Below are 17,810 nucleotides of genomic sequence, written 5' to 3'. Positions count from 1 at the left end.
CCAGTGGCGCCAAGGCAGCTGGGGCACATATGCACAAACACACCTGGGGGGTTTTGACGTGCCTGCTCTCGTCCTCTGCTGCCAAAAACCCCGATGTCCCCACCTCTGTTCTAACTGCCCCCTCCCTACCTCACCAATTCCTTGCTACCCCTGGGGTGGGCAGACAGCTGGGCCAGGCCAGTGCCTGTGTCTCCCCAGGGCTTAAGAAGGCAGGCAGGAGATCGATCCACTGAATTTTTTAAGGCTCTAATGGAGCCTGCATCCCAAGACTTGGGGCCTGGGACGCGGGCGATGTCTCAGGGACCCCTCCCGCGGCACTGCAGCTGCTTCCTCTTTCAGGTCTACTGGGTCAGAGCACCTTGCTAGGAGCCTTCCCCCAGCAAGAGAAGAGGCACAAGGGGCCCCTGGGGAAGAGGTGGGGTTGGGGGGCTGTGAGCAATACCCAGAACCCCCCCCACCCCAATCTCCTCAGCCCTAATGCAGGCAGAAGCAGCTCAGCCTCTAAATCACTTCCCTCACGCTGCCCTCTGAGGCGGATTCTGTGCATCTGTAATTAGGGGGTGGAACAGATGGTGGAGATTCCGTTTAAAATCATGCATCTAGTAAAGTAACCTTCACTGTCGGAACTGACTCCCAGGGAGACCAAGCCCCAAGCCCGGACCTGGTTGGGGGGGGGGCGGTGTTTGGGGAGGGGGTATCAGGTCAAGCCAGCACTTCCCCATGTTTTTCCCTGAAGTCCCAGGCCTGATGTCCCCCTTCAGGTGAGCCAAGGAGGAGGGGGATTTGGCAAGCACCTGACAAAGTGCAGGCTGGGGGTAAATCCCCCTGCCCAGCAACATGCCCCCACCCCACCCCTACCACCATACTTGCCAGAGTCAGGGCAGGGCTGGGTACGAAGAGTTCTTGGCTGAGAAACCAGGATGACCAGGTGCCAAGAGCCCCCAAAGAGGCCTCAAACCCCCAAAGCCCAGGCCAGGGTGCCCAGAGCACAGGGTCTTGGGTGGGGCAGCTTTGAACCAGATGTACAGCCTCACTGTCCAGGAATGAAAGGCCTGGGGCAATGAGGCGGGGTGGAGATGCCTCCCCAGGCAGAGGAGGCACTGGGAAGTGGGGGAGGACTGGGCAGCAGAGTAGACAGCACAGAAGAGTGGGCCTGTGTGTGTGTGTGTGTGTGTGTGTGTGTGTGTGTGTGTGCGCGCGCGCGCGCATGCGTGAGCAAGGCTGAGGCTATCCAGAGGGGGTTTGGTGGGGGGGGCGCGGGTTGGGAAGAACAAGGAAAGCTGTGCTGGAATGTGCGCCAGTGGGAGTAAGGGCTGCAGGCTGAGGTGGGGGTGCAGGGGGTACAGGGCAGAGCTGCTCTGAGGGGTGAATGGGTGCAGGGTTGTGATGGAGCTGGGGCTATGCGTGTGTGTGTATGAGTGCGGGACTGGTCTTTGGAGAAGGCTGGAGGCTGTCCCTGGGCCCTTGGATGGCAGAGCAAGGTGCTGGAGCTGGAGCTTGTTGGGATGTACAGAGGACCGCTTGTTTGAGATGTTGTGGGATCTGGGGTGTGTGTATGTGTGTGTGTGTTGCACACGCATGCCTGGGAAGGTATGAGAAGCTGGGGGGACACTGCCTGTTTAAAGATACAGTAGAACTGAAGCCATATTTGTGTGTCTGGGGTGAATGGCGTGGCCACAGGAGGCGTTGCCATTTGAGTGGTTGTTGCGGCAGCCTGCGTGAGGCAGTGTGCATGTCTGTGTCTGTGTGAGGGGTGGGAGCTGTGAGTTTGGAAAGGTGTAGGGAGCCGTACTAGGGTGTCTACGGACATGCTGGGCTCCAGCTGGGGGAAACATCGGGGTTGTAGGGAGAGTCCATGGGTATCTTGTTAGGTGTTGGGGCTCTGAGAGTCTGGGTGTGTGGGAGGTATTAGAGCCTGGAGTAGGGTCCTGGGTGTATCTGGGGAGATGCTGGGGTTAGAGAAGGGAGTTGATACATTTGAGGATGTGGTAGAAGCCATGTGTGTGTGTTGGGGTGTTTGGGGATATACTGGGGGTCATAAAAATCTGGGTTTTCAGTACTAGAGCTGTGACTATGTGTGCGGGGGGGTAGGCATGTGGTGGTGGTGTGTTGCGGCTGAGTGCACGGAGCAGCAGATATGAGGAAGGTGTTGGAATGTGGAGAGGTTGTGTGTTTGTGGAGAAGCTGGGGCTGTGTGTTTTGGGGTGTTGCCACCGTGAGTGGGGAAGTAGCTGTATACTCAGGAGGCATGAGGGGGCTGCAGTTGGGTCCCCCAGGCTGTCCCGACAGGTGGGGGGCTGCAGGGTGAGGTGGGGTACCCCTCTGAGGAGGTGAAGGGCAGAGTCCTGGCCTTTGCTCAGGGACCCACCTGGGGGCTGCCTGCTGCTGGAACCCCTCTGCTGGGGCTGGGGGGGGTGCCTGCCCGCCCTCAGACCCCTGTGTGGTGGCGTCGAGACCGGCTGTCCATCTGTCTCAGCCTGTGCCCAGCCAGGCCGGAGAAGCAGAGTCGCCTCCTCGATCCCCAGGGTGGGGGGGGTGGCAGCAGATCCCAGCCCACCCATCTGCCTTCAGACGGTCGAGGCAGGAGCCTCCACAAAGCTGCCTGGAGGGCATCACTGTGTTTGAAGAGACAGGTTGGGGGCTGGGGGCTCTGCAGAGAAAACAGCTCTCACGGAGGCTCCTCTGAAAACCACCGACGCAGGGAGGGAGGGCAGGGGAGGGTCTGTCTGTCCTTTGGGCGCCTGTGTGGGTCAGCGCCCGACTGTGCGCCTTGGAGCCCCTTCTTCGCATGTGTTCATGGCGGCGGCCTTGCCTTGGAAAACAGCCCTCCCTCCAAGCCAGGCTCCACACTCACAGGCTCACACAGGCAGCTACCCCTCACACATGCACCCTGCCTACACTCCCGCACACACGGCCCCCACACCTCCACATCTGCAGAACAGTGCACCCTGGCACACGTGTACCTGCGCCCCAGGGTCCCAGTCCTTACACACGCATGCCCATCACACCCCACCCCACGCTGCAAAGCCAGGTACGACCACACACACCTGTCACATATACATGCCTACACACATATATACCTGACAAGTAGCGATCACACCCACACCCACACGCCACACACCTCGGATCTCCCTGTCACACCCATACCCCATCTCACATGCATTCAGTCTCTCACACACACCGTAACAGACACTCGCCATCCCTTACACCTGCATGTATGTGCCCTGGTTTATACATGTGCACACATGCATGCACACACACTCTCACCAACTCTCAGCTCTTTCACACCAGCCAGCTGATCAGTGTTCAGGACAGGCCTTGTCACTTCCCAGGAGGGCTCCCACCAGCTCAGAGGGCCTCCACTCCACCCAGCCAAGTCAGAGTGCAGGGTAAACCCCCTCCCCTGCCCCCACAACACCATGGCTCCCTGGGAACCCTGATCTTCCCCTCCAGAAAGGGTCCTCTCTCTGCTGTGGGGTGACTGCTGCTGTTGTTTGAGTGTGACTGTATATGGGGGTAGGAACAGGTCCTGAGAACCCATGATGAGTCCTGGTGTCACTGCCCACGTGGGTAAAAGGCCCAGGGACAAGTTCACTGGGTTCTGTCTGTGAGATTCAAGAGGAGTGCGAGAGCCACAAAACGTGTGTTTGTGAGTGTGTGTGATGCCAGGCCTGTGTGGACAGGTATGAGTATGGGGCGGGGGGTGCACTTGTATGAAAAGACACACACCCAGTGAGTGGGGAGGATTCTGGAATATTTCCTGAGACAAGAGGTATGTACATCTGTGAATAGGGGTCAGGGCCAGGAGAGGTGCCCTCTGAGACTCCCTGCCCCCACAAAGAGATCAACAGGGAGGGTCTCTGGGATCTGGCGAGTGTGTGTGTGTGTGTGTGCGTGCGCGTGTGTTTCTTTCTCTCTTCCTCTCTCTCCCTTCCTGACCTCTTTAGCAGCTGGAAACTGAGCTGGGGGTGGAAGGAATGGAGACTTGGCTGGCCTGGGGGTTTGGGGAGGGAAGCAGGAGAAAACACCTTCCAGATTCTCATCAAATCCTTGTTTGTGGTTTGCAGCCTCCAGCCTCTCTTTCTCTCCGTCTGGGTTTCCCCCTCTCTCTTTATCTCTTCCTGCCTCTCACTCTCTCCCCGTATCTCTCCTTCTCCCATCTCAGTCACCTTGTCTCCTTCCTTGGATCTCCCTGTCTCCAAGTCTCTTGTCTGTTTCTCTCTCCCCAGACCCTTCCATGTTTCTGACTCCTCTCTCTGCCAGCACCTCTGTCTGTCCGTCTCTCCCTGTCCTGGTCCATCTGTCCGTCTCTCTCCGCCTGCCTGTGCGTGGGTGTCTGTGTCCATCTGCTCCGCCACCCATCTGTCTGGTTGTCTGTGCGAGTCCTTCGGAGGGTACCCGCTCGCTCACCAAGCCACCCTCCCCCAGGTCAGCAAAGGCCTCTCCTGGCTCAGAAGGTGGGGAGGGGGGTGCAGAGCTGCAGCTTCTGGAAGCTTCAGTAGCAGCTGGGCTGAGCTGGGAGTTCGGGGCCAGCCAGCTGCAGAAGCGGTGCCTCCCCTGGGCTCCCAAGCCAAGGACCCCAGAGCAGAGAGGAGAGAAAGCAGGGCCTCTTGCAGCTGAGTCTGTGTGTGTGTGTGTGTGTGTAAAGAGGAGGCAGGGGGCCTCACTTTGCCCTCATTTCACCATTTCCCCCCCAAAGCCAGGCCCTGGAGGAGAGGAAGCTTCTATGTCCACCTTCCTCATCCCCTCACCCATGCAAGAGACACTGGGGGATCCAGGAGGGAAGGGTTGGAGGATGCCAGGCCTTGGGTAAAGGAGGGGCTGGAGCTGCAGCTTCCTGTCAGCTTGGTGGAAGGGGGGCTCCTCCCCCCCTCGCCTCCCTTCCAGGCAGTCCCTGGGGACCCCTCCAGTTCTGGTCCCAGCTCCAGACACGACACGAGGGGCTGCACATGCAGTTCTCATCAGCTCCACAGGGGCCATTCCCACCTCCCTGCTGCCCTACAGCCTCTGACCCACAGGGATATGGCAGGCAGAGTTGGGGATGGGTGGGTGGAAATCACTCGAATGTCTCCCCCCTTCCCCAAATGGAGGTTGGTTCTGGACATGTAGAGATCATTGCCCTGTCGAGGCACTGGCCATCCTGAGAGACCCCAGGCAGTCCACCTACCACAGCCAGCCCAGCACCTCACACCCACATATACACACACGGCCCCCCCACCAGCACTCACAGCCCAACGCCCCCACTCTGTGGCCCAGCGACTCAAGAGGGCTTAATAGGAACCCGGCCCCAGAGACCTGCCTCACCCTGACTGGCAGCGGCCTCCAACAGGGTCTCCCGGCAGGAAGCCAGCAGCTGCAGGAGGTAGCCCTCAGACCCCTCTCAGGAGGCTCTGTTCCCCCTACTCCTCTGAGAAGAGCTGCCATCCTGATCTCACGCTAGATGGGGAAACCGAGGAAGGGAAGGGGACGACACAGTCAGGAGCTTCTGAGACCCTGGGGTGGGGTCACAGATGACGAGAGGGACCTGCAGGGGCAGGACCTGGCTCCTTCCTGACCTGCCGTGGGCAGAGTCCATGTTGGCTGCACCCTCCGCAGGGCGCACAGCCCTGTGCAGCCCTGCTGCTGGGCTGGGGCCAGAGGCTGGCTCCCTCCCTCCAGAGCTCTCCTTGCCCCTGGCTGGGCCCCCTCCCTCTCCGCGCTTCGGAGCAGCCCTCCCTGCCCTCTCCCTCCCAGCTCTGGCTCTCTCATCCTCAGCTCTTGGAAGCCTGACTCACTGTTTCCCTCCTCTCTCCACTCCCTCTCTCTCTCTCTCTCTCTCTCCCCCCCCCGGCAGGCAGCGGCGCCTCCCCCTCCCCTGGGGGGGCTCTGGCCACAAGGGTGCCCGCCTGCTCCTCTCCCCAGGCTCTGGCCCCCACCCCCGCGCACCCAGGAGGCCCCCCTGCAGCTGTTCCAACTCTAACTACAGAGAGGTGGAGGGAAAGAGCCTAGGTCCTAGATCTGGCTCTGCTGCCTGTGACCCCTGGCAAGCAGCGGCTGGGGGGTGCTCTCTAGACTGGGTTTCCTCCCGTCAAACAAGGAAGGGGGGATGCAGTTGCATGGCACCCTGGTGCCTCTAATGCTCCTGATGTTCCCTGTTTTTAAAATCCCAATGCCTCCTGGTGCAGAGCGCCCACAATCTGTGGGGCACTGTACCTGCCTCCGGCCCCGCCCCCAGGTCCAAAGAAGAGCCAGGCTCCATCCACAGACATCTGGGCAAAGCAGTGGGGAGACCCTGCCCTGTGGGGCAGCAGCCTCAGTCTAGTGACCCTTGGAATCCCCCAGTCTCCGCGTTCTCCCTCCTCCTGTGGGAGTCCTCCCTTCTCCCCTCCCACCTGTCTGTCCTCCTCCCTCTTCCCTGAGACATTTGCTTGTCTCGCCTCCAAACACAATCCTAGCAGCATTTGATCTTGGGCGAGAGGCTCTCAAGTGCCCGCTCATTTCGGGCTTTGAGGTGGGGAGTGGCACACACCTAGGCCTTCTAGGTCCCCTGGACGCGTCTCCTGGGGTTTGATCCTGGCTCTTCCTGACTGTTTTCTCTGCTCCCCCTCTCCCTGCTCCCCCTGTCACCATCTTTCCCTCTCTCCACCTCGCGGGTGACTGTCTGGGTCTCTTTCCTCCCCACCCCCCCCTACCCCAGCTCTCTCCCTGGGGGGCCCATCTGCTGACATTAGCAACAATGTTGCCCTTGCTTCCCCCCCTCCTTCAGTTCCCAGCTCCACCCCCTCCGCGGCTCTGTCCCAAGAGACCCAGGGGACCCAGCGACTGAGCTGGGCTCCATCCCATAATAGTGAGTCGGCTTGACCTCACGAATCAGACCAGAAGCGCCTGGGCATCTGGTACGAAGGCGGCAGGGCACCCTGTGGTCTTGGGTGGCTGGCATGAGACACAGAGCTCTGTATTCCACAAACCAAAAAAAAAAAAAAAAGTTGACCTGGGGTGGGGCAGAGCGGAGAAGAGGGGAAGTGGAGGGGATCAGGTTTGCCTGGAGGAAGCCCCTGTCCAATGAGGAACAGAAGCGACAGGAGGCAGTGGCTCCAGCCAGTGCTCCAGGCTGACCTGAAAACCAGCAATGTCCCTTGGGGGCTCTGCCGGTCCACAGCAGCAACCCCCACCTTAAAAAAAGGGTCTTCTGCCAGAGACTGTCTGCCCCTCAAGTCTCCAGCACAGGCACACCAAGCAGGTAAAGATCCCATTTCTTAATCTCCTTTAGAGTTCAAATCCATCCTCGCTACAGCACACCTCCACTTAGCTCAGCAGGGGGTTCCAGAAGCCTCCCAGCCAAAGTCTAACCAGGTGGAATTATGTGTGTGGGGGGGTGGGGAACAACTCCCTCAGCTCCCAAGCCCCCTCACCAAAGGCCCCATCGAAGGCTGGGGAGCAAGGAAAAAGAGTCTTGGAAACCACACACCTCCAAACTGAGAAGCACTGCTGTCCATCACGGCACCTGGGGGTGCTGGGACTCCAGGCCCCCACGACCCTGTTTCAGACCCCCCAGCCCAGCAAACATAATAAACAGCAAGCTCTTTTTCTTTATGACACCAAATTCCTCCAAGCCCAACAGCTCCTTCCATCACTACCTCAGCCATAGATCACATTAAAAACTCACAGAGGGCAACTTAAACACATCACATTTGTTTCTCTCTATATTATTTCAAAAGTAACGGCATTAAAAATGGATTTTACTACAGAAAATAAATATCAGCACGTGGGCCAGGAGCCCAGAAAGGGGGAGAGCGCCCACCAGGAGAACGTCCCCTGAGGGCTTGGGCACAGCTTAGGTGCTGACCAAGGAGGTGGCTGAGAGGACAGACTAGGGGGAGTGGGGTGGGGGGGGATGCCTGGGGAGGGGGCAATGCCTCCCCACCTGGGTACCTGCCCCAATGCCAGACAGAGAGGGACAAGAATCACCAGTTTGAACTGGTGCCCACTGGCCCCCCAAAGCTCATGCCCTCACTGATCTCTGCAACCTCAGGAGGGTGGGAGCTTTGGGGCAAGAAGTTCACTCGTCTCTGGGGGTTATTCCAACTATTGACACAGCAGAAAAGAAAAAAAAAATGAATTCAACTTACTATCCAGTTTGATTTTCCATTACTATAAAAATAAATATACATCTGTTCAAAGGAGGGAGATGGCAAGCTGCAGGCACATGCCACCTGGGGGGGTCCCCCACAGCTCACCACCACAACCCAGCCTGCCCCCAACAGGCAGGGGGTGGGGTGGGGGTGGGGGTGTGGGTTGGGGGGGTGGACTGACTGGTAATCTTTCACTTACAGCCCCAGCTCACACAGCTACACACACCGGGCCACACGGAACAGGAACAAGCCAACAATAGAAACACCCCAAATGCTCCTGGCAGGACTCTGCCCAGGCCCGGGTACATGCCCCCGCCCCGCCGGCGGCGGCGGCGGCGGCGGCGGCAGCAGCAGCAGCGGACAAAATGTGGCCACCCTGACCCAGAGGCAAAGCTTGTCCTCACACCCTGAGCTCTGCCCAGGGAGCTGGGGCCAAGTCCCGCCTGACACCAACTGGTCCGGCGGGAAACGCCTGCCCAGCCAGACAGGCATAGGCCCCCCAAGGGTCCCTCCTTGTGCTCAGGGACCAGGCTGGTGCAGGCTGGCCCTGCCTCCCAGGGTGACGCCTGGGCCCAAATTCAGCTGGCCCTGCCAGTCAGGCACTTGGTGCAGAACCCAGGGCACTAGGCTCAGCCCCTCCCAGCCCAGCCCCCGGGGCCCCCAAGCTAGCAGGGAGGGGGACTCCCCGCCCCTCCACATCTGGCCCCGGCCCCCAGGGTCTGCGGTGGAGAATTCCCGCCCCCGCTGCTCTCCGTCTCCCTCCTCCTGCTCGGTGCCCGCTGCCCGCCTCGGGGACTGCCCCAGCGCCCGCCTCGGGCCAGCAAGGCCCACATCCTCCCTCCCTCGGCCGGCCCCTGCGCCTGGCAGGAGGCTGGGGGGTCAGGCTGCCGGGGAACCCCTCCGGCTCCCATCAGTCTTCATCCCCAGCCCCCAAACTCTCTGGGTTGCCGTCCCTTTTCCTGTAGAACAGGAAACAAGGTTATTTCCTAGACTCGGAGCCATCCCCCTGCCCCTCTGGCTCTGCCCGGGGACCAAGACCCAGCAGGGGAATGCGCCCGGAGCCAGAAAGCGGAGGGATTCAGCGATTCACCCCCCAGCGACAGGCCCAGGGGGCTGACAGCTGTCACTCAGCACCCCAACCCCTGGGGAAGAGGGGGCCCCCCGATTCAATCAGAGCCTCAGAGGAAACGCATTGATGGGCGATTATTTATTTATTTATGCAAAAGTGAGCCGACTTTGTTCGCCAGGTAACCGGGCACGCGGCCCAACCCCTCTGGCCCCGGCCGCCCCCAAATCCCTCCTCCGCCCCACACCCCCTCCGGGTCATTAGGTCCCCGCCCCTCAACTCCCAGAGCACAAGCGGAACCTTGGGATTTGGGGGTTGGAGAGGAGGGGCTCCTCCCCTCCGCAGTCTCCCCCTTTCCCAGCGCCGTTCCTAAAATCCAGCCTTGTTCTCCGCTCCCACGGTCCCCCCCCCTTCACCCACCCCCCCACATTCTCAGCAAGCTGGAGAGCAAATTGCAGTTTTAAATCCAAAGACGGAGGGAGGGGGAAGGAGGAGGGGGCGCGCGGCAGCGCTGGGCGCGCACCTCGCCCCCGAGCCGGGGGAGCCGCGGGGCGGCCAGGAAACCCGAGAACCCCCCCTCCCCGCCCCCCCTTCTCGTCCACCTCCCCCTCCCCCTTCCCGGCGCTGCCTGCCAGGCTTCGAGCCGAGCCCAGCCGAGCCGCGGGCCCCGGTGGAAACAAAGACCGATCGCACCGCGGGCACCGCAGCCACGGGGTCCGGCGGACCGGACCGGGGCGCGCGGAGGGGGCGCGGGGCCCCCCCGGTGCGCTGCACAAAAGAGCCCGGCCGGCCGGTCCCCAGCGGGGGTCTAGGGCTGGGGAGGAGGCGCCACTCACCGGAGTGCTGGGCTGCCGGCTCCGTGGGTCCGAGCCAGGCGAGGGGCTTCGGGGGGCGTCTGTCTTCCGGCGGCGGCAGCGACGCGGGCGCCCGGCAGCTGGGGAGAGGAGTCGTGGAGGAGCCCTGAGCCGCCCGCCGTTGCTGACAGCATGGCTCGCGCCTCGGCTCACATTCTCCGCCGCTAACTCCGCTGGACCCGGCCCCCCAGCTCCCGCGGCGCCCCCCACCTCGATCACTCCTTCGCTCTCTCTCTGCGCCCCCCTTTCTCCCCCCACCACCACCACCGCGCACACACTCTCACAGCCCTGGACACCCCCGCCCCCACCCCCCCAATTGCAAACCTGGGAGGGAACGCGCCCCGCGTAGTCCTCCTCCTGCTCCTCCTCCTCCGCCCTCCTCCCTCCCGCTCTCTTCTGGCTGTCTGTCTGTCCCTCTGACTGTCTCAATCTCTCGCTCCCTCTGCCTTTCTCTGCTCTCAGAGCTGGGTGGGAAAAGGAAATGAGGACAGAAAGCAGACGCTAGCTTTGGGTGGTGGTAGCTGGATTCCCTCTCTCCCTCCCTCCCCCTCCTCCCCTCCCTCCTCCTGCCTTCTGCTCTCTCCGCGGCGAGCGGGGCTGAGCGCAGCCTGGCGGGTGGCTCGCGTTGCCCGCCCGCCCGCCTGTCTGTCTGTCTGGTCTGCCTCGCTCGCTCCCTCCCCTCGCCGTCTCTCGCCCTCGCCCTGCCTGCCTGCCTGCCTGCCTCTCTCCGTCTCCGCCGCCGCCGCCGCTGCCTCTGCGAGCTCGCCTTACCTTCGCCGCTCACCATCCGGAACCCCAGGGGGGAGCGCGCGCGCGGCTCGCCGGGACTTGTAGTCCCCGCCTCGGCCGCTCCGCGCGCGGGGCGGGCGGGGCGGCGCCGGCAGCTCCGACGGCGCGGCCGGGAGCCCGCGGGAGGCACCCAGCGCCCGAGCCCCGAGGGCGAGCGTCCTCTTTTACAAAGGGGGATTGCATTCTTCCCTAAGGATCACCAACGTTCCCCACGTTCCTCGTCCTCCCTCGGGGGTCTCTGGCCGGAGCGGAGGTTGAGGGTGGGAGTGAAGGGGCGGGGTCTGAGAATGGAAAGAGTAGAATGGGGGAATCGAGGGACTAGCTAAAAGGGCCTGAGACTTTCTGGGGGCGTCCCAATTAAATGTGAGAGGAAGCGAGAAGAGGAGACGGCCGGCTCCCTGAATCTGGAGGCGTTCTCCCTTCATGAGGTTTCCTCTTGAGTAAAGCGCAAGGGTTGATGGAGAGAGGGCTGCTCCAGAAAACTCAAAGCCCGCCCGCACCTCCTCCTCCTCACTCAGGGACCCCAGTCTCAAATTCTGAGCTCTGGGTTTAGCCACCCCCACCAAAGACTAGTTTTTCTAGAAGTCCGAGGAAGACAAGAGCATGAAGTCCTGGATTCTCCACAGATCTCTCTCTGTCACACACACACACACACACACACACACACACACACACACACACACACAACCTTGCCTTCCTGAATTCGACTGAGCTTCCTGGTGTCAGGAAGCAGCATTCAGATTCAACAGTTCAGAGCTCCTGCTGGGCCCAGGGGGCTGGACTCAGCACTTTCACCTACCTCCTCTGCAGGTCACATCTGTTATCCAGCCCCTAGCTCTGGCCCCCTGCCTGGCCTATCCCCACAGATGGGAATGTGCACTGCCAGGGCCTGGTTACCAAGGAGAGGTCTCTGGACAGTGCAAGAAGGAGAACTGCTGCTGCTGCCACTTACTGAACACCGCAGGGCTCTTGAGTCCTGCGCTGGACCAGGGTCTGTTCGATTCCAAAGCTCACTGCTTAACCTCTGGATCAAGCAGGGAGCTGCGACTTCCCAGCTCTCCATCTGACCTTCTCTCCCGGCGTCTGTGTGTCCTCCCTTGGCACTTAAATTCGACAAATGTTAACTGAGGTGTGCAGGGCTCACAGGGGACACGGAGATGAATAATGCATGGTGGCTGTCCTGTCCCCGGCATCTCCCAGCACCGGCCCCACTGATCCTGTGCTAGTCCCACTTCATCTGTGTGTCTGGCATTCCTTTGTCCAGTGTCTGCTGGCTTTTTCTGTCCTGCCCTCCCTGTGTCTGAAGTCCCTTCAGCAGTGCCTTTGTCCTTGGCCCACCTGTTTCGGACTCTTCCTTTGGCCCTGCGGGGTGATACGAGGTGATGGCCAGCGTGTGACAAAAGGCAGGTGTTTTGCCAACGGCAGCTCCCTGTCACCACCTGCAAGCCCCTCCTCTAAGACAAAAAAAGGAGGGGCTCTGGGGGACACTGTTGGCCCTTTGCAGGGACTGGGGGCACCACGCCCATGGCAGAGGTCTAGGGCTCTAAATAGTTCCATTTATTGATCTGGCATCATGGGGCTGCTGACCAGCCGCAGAAGCCCCCATTTGGGAGCAGCTTCTCCTTATAGGCAAGCCCTGGGTTCAAAGATGTGTCAATTGAATGGAGACCATTGTAAGATCAGATATTAACGAAAGCAATGGTTAAAGTTGTTAGGGGCCCTTTGCAGCTCCCAAGCCTGACCTAAAGTTATCACAAATAGATGAGGCTTTGGCATCCTGCCCCAGCTGGTCCCCCACCGGTGAGACTTTAGCATTGGGGAGGCTAGGAGAGGCCCAGGTTCCCTTTTCTTTTACACCTTCACAACATCCTTACGTATTAGGCTCTGCCCCAGGGAATGAAGACCCCACCTAGGCTGAATCAAGTTTGAGGCAGGAACTGGGGGGCAATACAGGATGGCTTCTGGGAGATAGGGAGCCCCAGGTGGAGTGGGATGAAGAGGAGTTTGGGAAAGACACGGGAGGGGAGAGATTAGGTGATGAGGTACAGGGGCCAAGATTAGTAGGGCCCATGGCTCTGTAAGTGAGAGGGGAATAGAACTTAGGTAGGGTTGTCCATGCACACTCTCCCACCCCAGGCTGCTTGAGCAGCCTCCTTCCCAGGGAGGCTGGGTGCTCTTAGCCCCCAAGGTGTTGGGCATTGCTGGAAACCAAGCACTACAGGGTTTCCCAGTCATCTGGGAACTGGTCTTTCTCTTGGAGCCTCTTTAAATTGTATTGTGGAGAGGGTGGGCGGGGGTCCTCCCCAAACTCAAGCAAAGTCTTCCTGTGGGTGGCTGCTGCCACCTAGTGTCCAATTGCTATATCTGTTTACCAGCCTAGTCCGAAGGGGTCTCCGTTCAGCTCAGTGGTGTCCGACTCTATGCAACCCCAAGGACTGCAGCAGGCCAGGCTTCCCTGTCCATCACACCAGGCTTCCCTGTCCATCACCAACTCCTGGAGTTTACTCAAACTCATGTCTATTGAGTCGGTGACGCCATCCAACCATCTCATCCTCTGTCGTCCCCTTCTCCTGCCTTCAATCTTTCCCAACATCAGGGTCTTTTCAAATGAGTCAGTTCTTTGCATCAGGTGGCCAAAGTATTGGAGTTTCAGCTTCAGCATCAGTCCTTTCAATGAATATTCAGGACTATTTCCTTTAGGATGGACTGGGGGCTACCTGGTCTTTAAAAACAGCATCTGGAGTAGCCACAGGCTGGTCAGGGTACCTGTAAACTCCCAGAGAAAGCAGACTTGAAGGAGAGGAAGAACCTAAATCATCCCATTCTAGGTTCAGCTCACTGCAACCACTTTTGCCTCAATATAAGCAGAAGGTGTTATGTAGCTAGACCTAGGAAATAGAAGTGAGAGTCCAGAGGGGCTAAAAGTTGTGGGGCCTAAGAGTTTGGAGGGCATGTGGAATAGGAAGCAGGCAGACCTGGTTCTTTTTATTTTTCAGCTGTGCTGAACAGTTTGCAGGATCTTGGTTCCCTTCCCCCAAAATTGAACCTGGACCCCCTGCCGTGGAAACGTGGAGTCCTAACCACTGGACAGCCAGGGAATTCTCCAGACCTGGTTCTGATTCGGCTTTTGCTTGCGTGTCCTTAACTCTCCAAGTCTCCATTTCCACATGTGTAAAACTGAGAGTAACCCCTTCTCTGTATTACAGGCAAGGCTGTTGAGAAGATTTACTGAACACATGGATATGAAAGCAGTTTGAAAAACTGGCACAGGCGTGCTGAGGGATTATTGAGCCATATAATAATAACAGTAACTGAGGTCACAGCAGCCTGGAGCCACATCCCTGGAGCTCCTGGAAAGGGCAGAGTGAAGTGAGCCTTGGGTAGGAATGGGCACCGCCCTCCCTGACTACAGAAGTTCTGGGGCTGGCCTCATTCTTGGAGCTATCCCCAGGAAAGGTCTGGATTGTTTCAGAGGAATTCAACCTAGTCCCTAGAAGGAGAAACTGAGGCCCAAAGAGGTGGTGGGCCTGTCCTGAACCACTGAGCTACAGATCCAGGAACAAGAGGCCCGTTGGACTGCAGCCATTGAGGCCTTGGTTTTCCCCTCCTCTGGATGGGAACAGCTCAGAGCTGGGGCCCCAGAGACAGTGGAAGCAGGAAGCTGTCCTTCACTGTGGTACAGTGGGAACCAAGGCCCCCAGGTCTCCATTATCCCTCCTCCTGTGCTGGCCTCCCTACACTCACCCCTCCCTGAAAGTCCTCCCACATTCCTCCAGGCAACAGGAAACCCCAGCTGCAGCCCAGACTTCAAACAGCTCCTCCCTCTGGGCAGGGGGTGTGGGAGGAGAGGCCAGAGGCCAGGGGGCAAAGGTCAGCTTTGTTCCTGCCGGAGGTGGTGAGGGACCGGGTGTGGGGGTGGGGCGGGGCAGGGTAGAGCCCTTGACAGCCACACAGTACATGCGGGTGAATTCCTGCGTCCATCAGTGTGCTCGGTCACACTGTCAGCCTGTGACTGGGAGTGAATGCGTGTCCTCGGCTTCCTTCTGGTTCGAGGTCCTGAGTTCTGGGTTTGCGTGTATGTCAGTATGTGTGTGTTTGTCTGGGTGCTCAGCCTGGGGTCCCACTGACAAGTCTGTAGGTGTCGTCATCTGTGCTCTACGTCTAGTTCACAGGCTTGCCCAGAGCTCTGTGTCCTCCTATGAGTGTGACCTGGTGTGATTCTTTGTGTCCAAGAAGGGTGTTCCTCTCCCACCTCTTCCCACCTGGCCTTCCTCCGTGTGGGCCACCAGTGGGTTCCTTTTGGAAAGTGAATCTGACTCTCTTACTCCCCAGCTCAGAACTCTTCAGTGACTTCCTGTGACGCAAGGTTTGGAATCCTAGCTTGAGGACACAGCAGACAACCCCTGCCAACCTCGCCATCTTCATCTTTAGCCACAGATCCCCCTCAAAATTTTCACTCCAATCACAGCTACTTAATTTTAACTCTCTTCACAGTCCCATTTCCTGCCTCTGAGCTACTCAATTCTATCAAGTATGGATGCCCCTCTCTTGCTTTTATCAAGCAAACTTTTATTCCTTTTTCAAGTCTCCAGTAACACCTCCTGTGAGAAGATGTCCCCCTGCCCAACTGGGTTAGGACCCTCTCCTGATCTCCAACATCTGCTTTGCCTGTGCCCTTCACACTCACCACCAGTAAACTGTGAGCTTTCTGAGAGCATAAACTGTACCGAATGACTGTCTCTCCCATCCTGAGGATGGGAAGGTTCTGAAGGTTTCTTCTATCCCAGAAAGTTTCCTGCAGTGTTGGATGTAGTGCCCAGAATGGCCGCTAGAGAGAGTACAGACATCACTGCAAGACCATCCAGGGGTGGGTGGGTGGGTGGGTGTGTGTATCTCCCGGAGTGGGAGGGAGACTTTGATATGGTACCTGGGAGAGAACTCCTGGAGTGGATAGTGGGTCCACCCAGCTCAGTACCGGAGCAGTGGAATCCAGAATAGACTCATCCCAATATGTCCTAGGCCACCCAGACTTTTTCTCTCTGACTTTTCTCAACTCAGGGATCATAACCCTTGTTTTCCTGACCCCCCAGTATCTTTTGTCTCTGGCCTTCCAACCTCCTTCTTCCATGCCTCATCCTTTGCCTCAACCCTCCCATATATAATTATTTGTACTTGCCTGACTTGACCTTGCTCTACAATACCTCTGGACCTTTGCACAAGCTATTCCCTCAGTGGGAGATGATCTCACCCTCTGGCTGCTTCATCAGGCAGACTTTTCTTTCACTTCCTCCAAGAAGTCTCCCTTGGCCTCCAGACTGACCTTGCCCCTAAGTGTTGTAATTGTTTACTGTTCTGCCTCCTGGTCAGGACCAGCCTACAGGAGACATCAGTAGATGTGTGTAAAATTAATAAATGAGTCGGCTCTTTTATGAAAACAGTCCGGCACATGTGGGGCTACCCCCACCCCCAGTCTGCAGTATGTCCTCCCTGGGCTTGACTCTGGGTTAGTATCACACTTTCCCATGCTGTTCCATCAAATAAGGGAATGAGACACAGAGGGATGCCTGAGACTCTGAAGTCACACAAATCTGGGTTCAAATCCTGACTCTATCATCCGGCTGAGTGACCTTGAGCAAGCGTTGTGGCCTTTCAGAGTCTTTGTTTCCACTTTGGTAAAACGGGAATAATCCTACTTCTGCACTGCCTCGTGGTGAGGCTCGAATTAGATGATGCATGTGAAACACCCAGCATTAGTCAATTAGGTGTCCTCCTCCCCCACCATGAACTTGGAAATAAAATTGCCCTCTGAGTCTTAAGCCAGTAAAATCATGCATCGCAGAGGAGAAGAGCCAGGTGGGGGAGTGAATGAGGCGAGAGATGGTTTTGTAAATGACTGAAGAGTTTTGTGAACGGTGGAAACCGCAATCAAGGTGACCCGCCTGTAATCTCAGGGAGGCAGGGCAAGGATGTGATTGAAACTGAGAAAACAGAGGCCTAATCAATTGCATTGTGCTCTATCTGACGGGAACAGAAGAATGCACAGAAAAGGGGGTGCAAGGGAGAATTCATTCGGCTGCATCAGAGGGAGGGACGGGGAACCAGTAGACAGAGGGATTCCAGGCTCAGGCAGCTCTGGTCTCCGCTGTGGAGTCACAGGGACCTGGGGGACTCCAGGTGGCTCACTGCCCTGCTGGGCCATCATCTAAACTAAATGGATATCCAGGTACCAGGCAGAGCCCCTTGGGGGCAGACAGGAATAGTCTGGTCCCAAGAAAAGACTCTAGAGACTAAGAGCACTGATTTTGGAGTCAGAGGATTTGGTTCAAACCCCTGCTCTGCCATTTATGTCCTATAGTCTACTTCACTGTGCCTCGGTTTTCTTACTGGTAAAATCAAGATATAATAGCTATTTCCTCATAAGACTTTCCGAGGATTAAATGGCAACATGCATGTATAGGATGCCTTACATAGAGTGAATGATCTATAAACGGTAGTGACAAAGACAACTAACATGTATTGTGCATTTTATTGCCATTTCACAGAAGAAGAAACTGAAGCTTGGAGCGATTAATAGCTTGCACAACATGACACAATTAGCAAATGGTAGAGGCCAGATTCATAACATTACACGACAGTTTCAGAGCTGTGCTCTTATTATGTGCTTACTCCATGGCAAATGGAAACACTGGGCCTCTGATTTAAACATCAGGTTCTTGTGAATTTGGTTGGCCAGAAACCATGGCCTTCTGGAAGCCTTGGCCCCTGAGACTTGGAGTATGCAAAGCGAAGGCTCCCAGCGCTGTGACCACTTCTCTAAGCAGTCATTTGGCTTCTCTGCATCTTATTGCTCCGGTTCAGCCATCCCTAGCAGAGGGCTGAGCGCAGGGAAAGCTCCATCTGCACTGGCCACCTTATTCTGTTTCCTTTAGGTCACTCAACTTGGGGAGTTTCCAGAGAATCCTTCTACCAATATTTAGAGACAGAAGCATC

At 57.9% G+C, this 17,810-nt stretch overlaps 1 protein-coding gene across 5 annotated transcripts in view; it reads right to left on the bottom strand.

Moving 5' to 3' along the window:
• The window catches only part of AHDC1 (AT-hook DNA binding motif containing 1), a 64,932-nt gene extending 54,104 nt beyond the window's left edge, over window positions 1-10,828 (bottom strand). For 4 of the 5 annotated variants that reach the window (XM_061391535.1, XM_061391525.1, XM_061391542.1 and 1 more), the window contains exons 1-2: window positions 10,356-10,783; window positions 10,014-10,111 (exon numbers count right to left, since the gene is read on the bottom strand). The gene's annotated coding sequence lies outside the window, so the exon portion shown is untranslated. The other variant, XM_061391516.1, reaches the window with a different exon arrangement.
• Window positions 10,829-17,810: the final 6,982 nt, after the last annotated feature.

The sequence above is a fragment of the Bos javanicus genome, chromosome 2, assembly GCF_032452875.1.
Source record: "Bos javanicus breed banteng chromosome 2, ARS-OSU_banteng_1.0, whole genome shotgun sequence".
NCBI lineage: Eukaryota > Metazoa > Chordata > Mammalia > Artiodactyla > Bovidae > Bos > Bos javanicus.
This window is presented reverse-complemented; position numbering and strand designations above follow the sequence as displayed.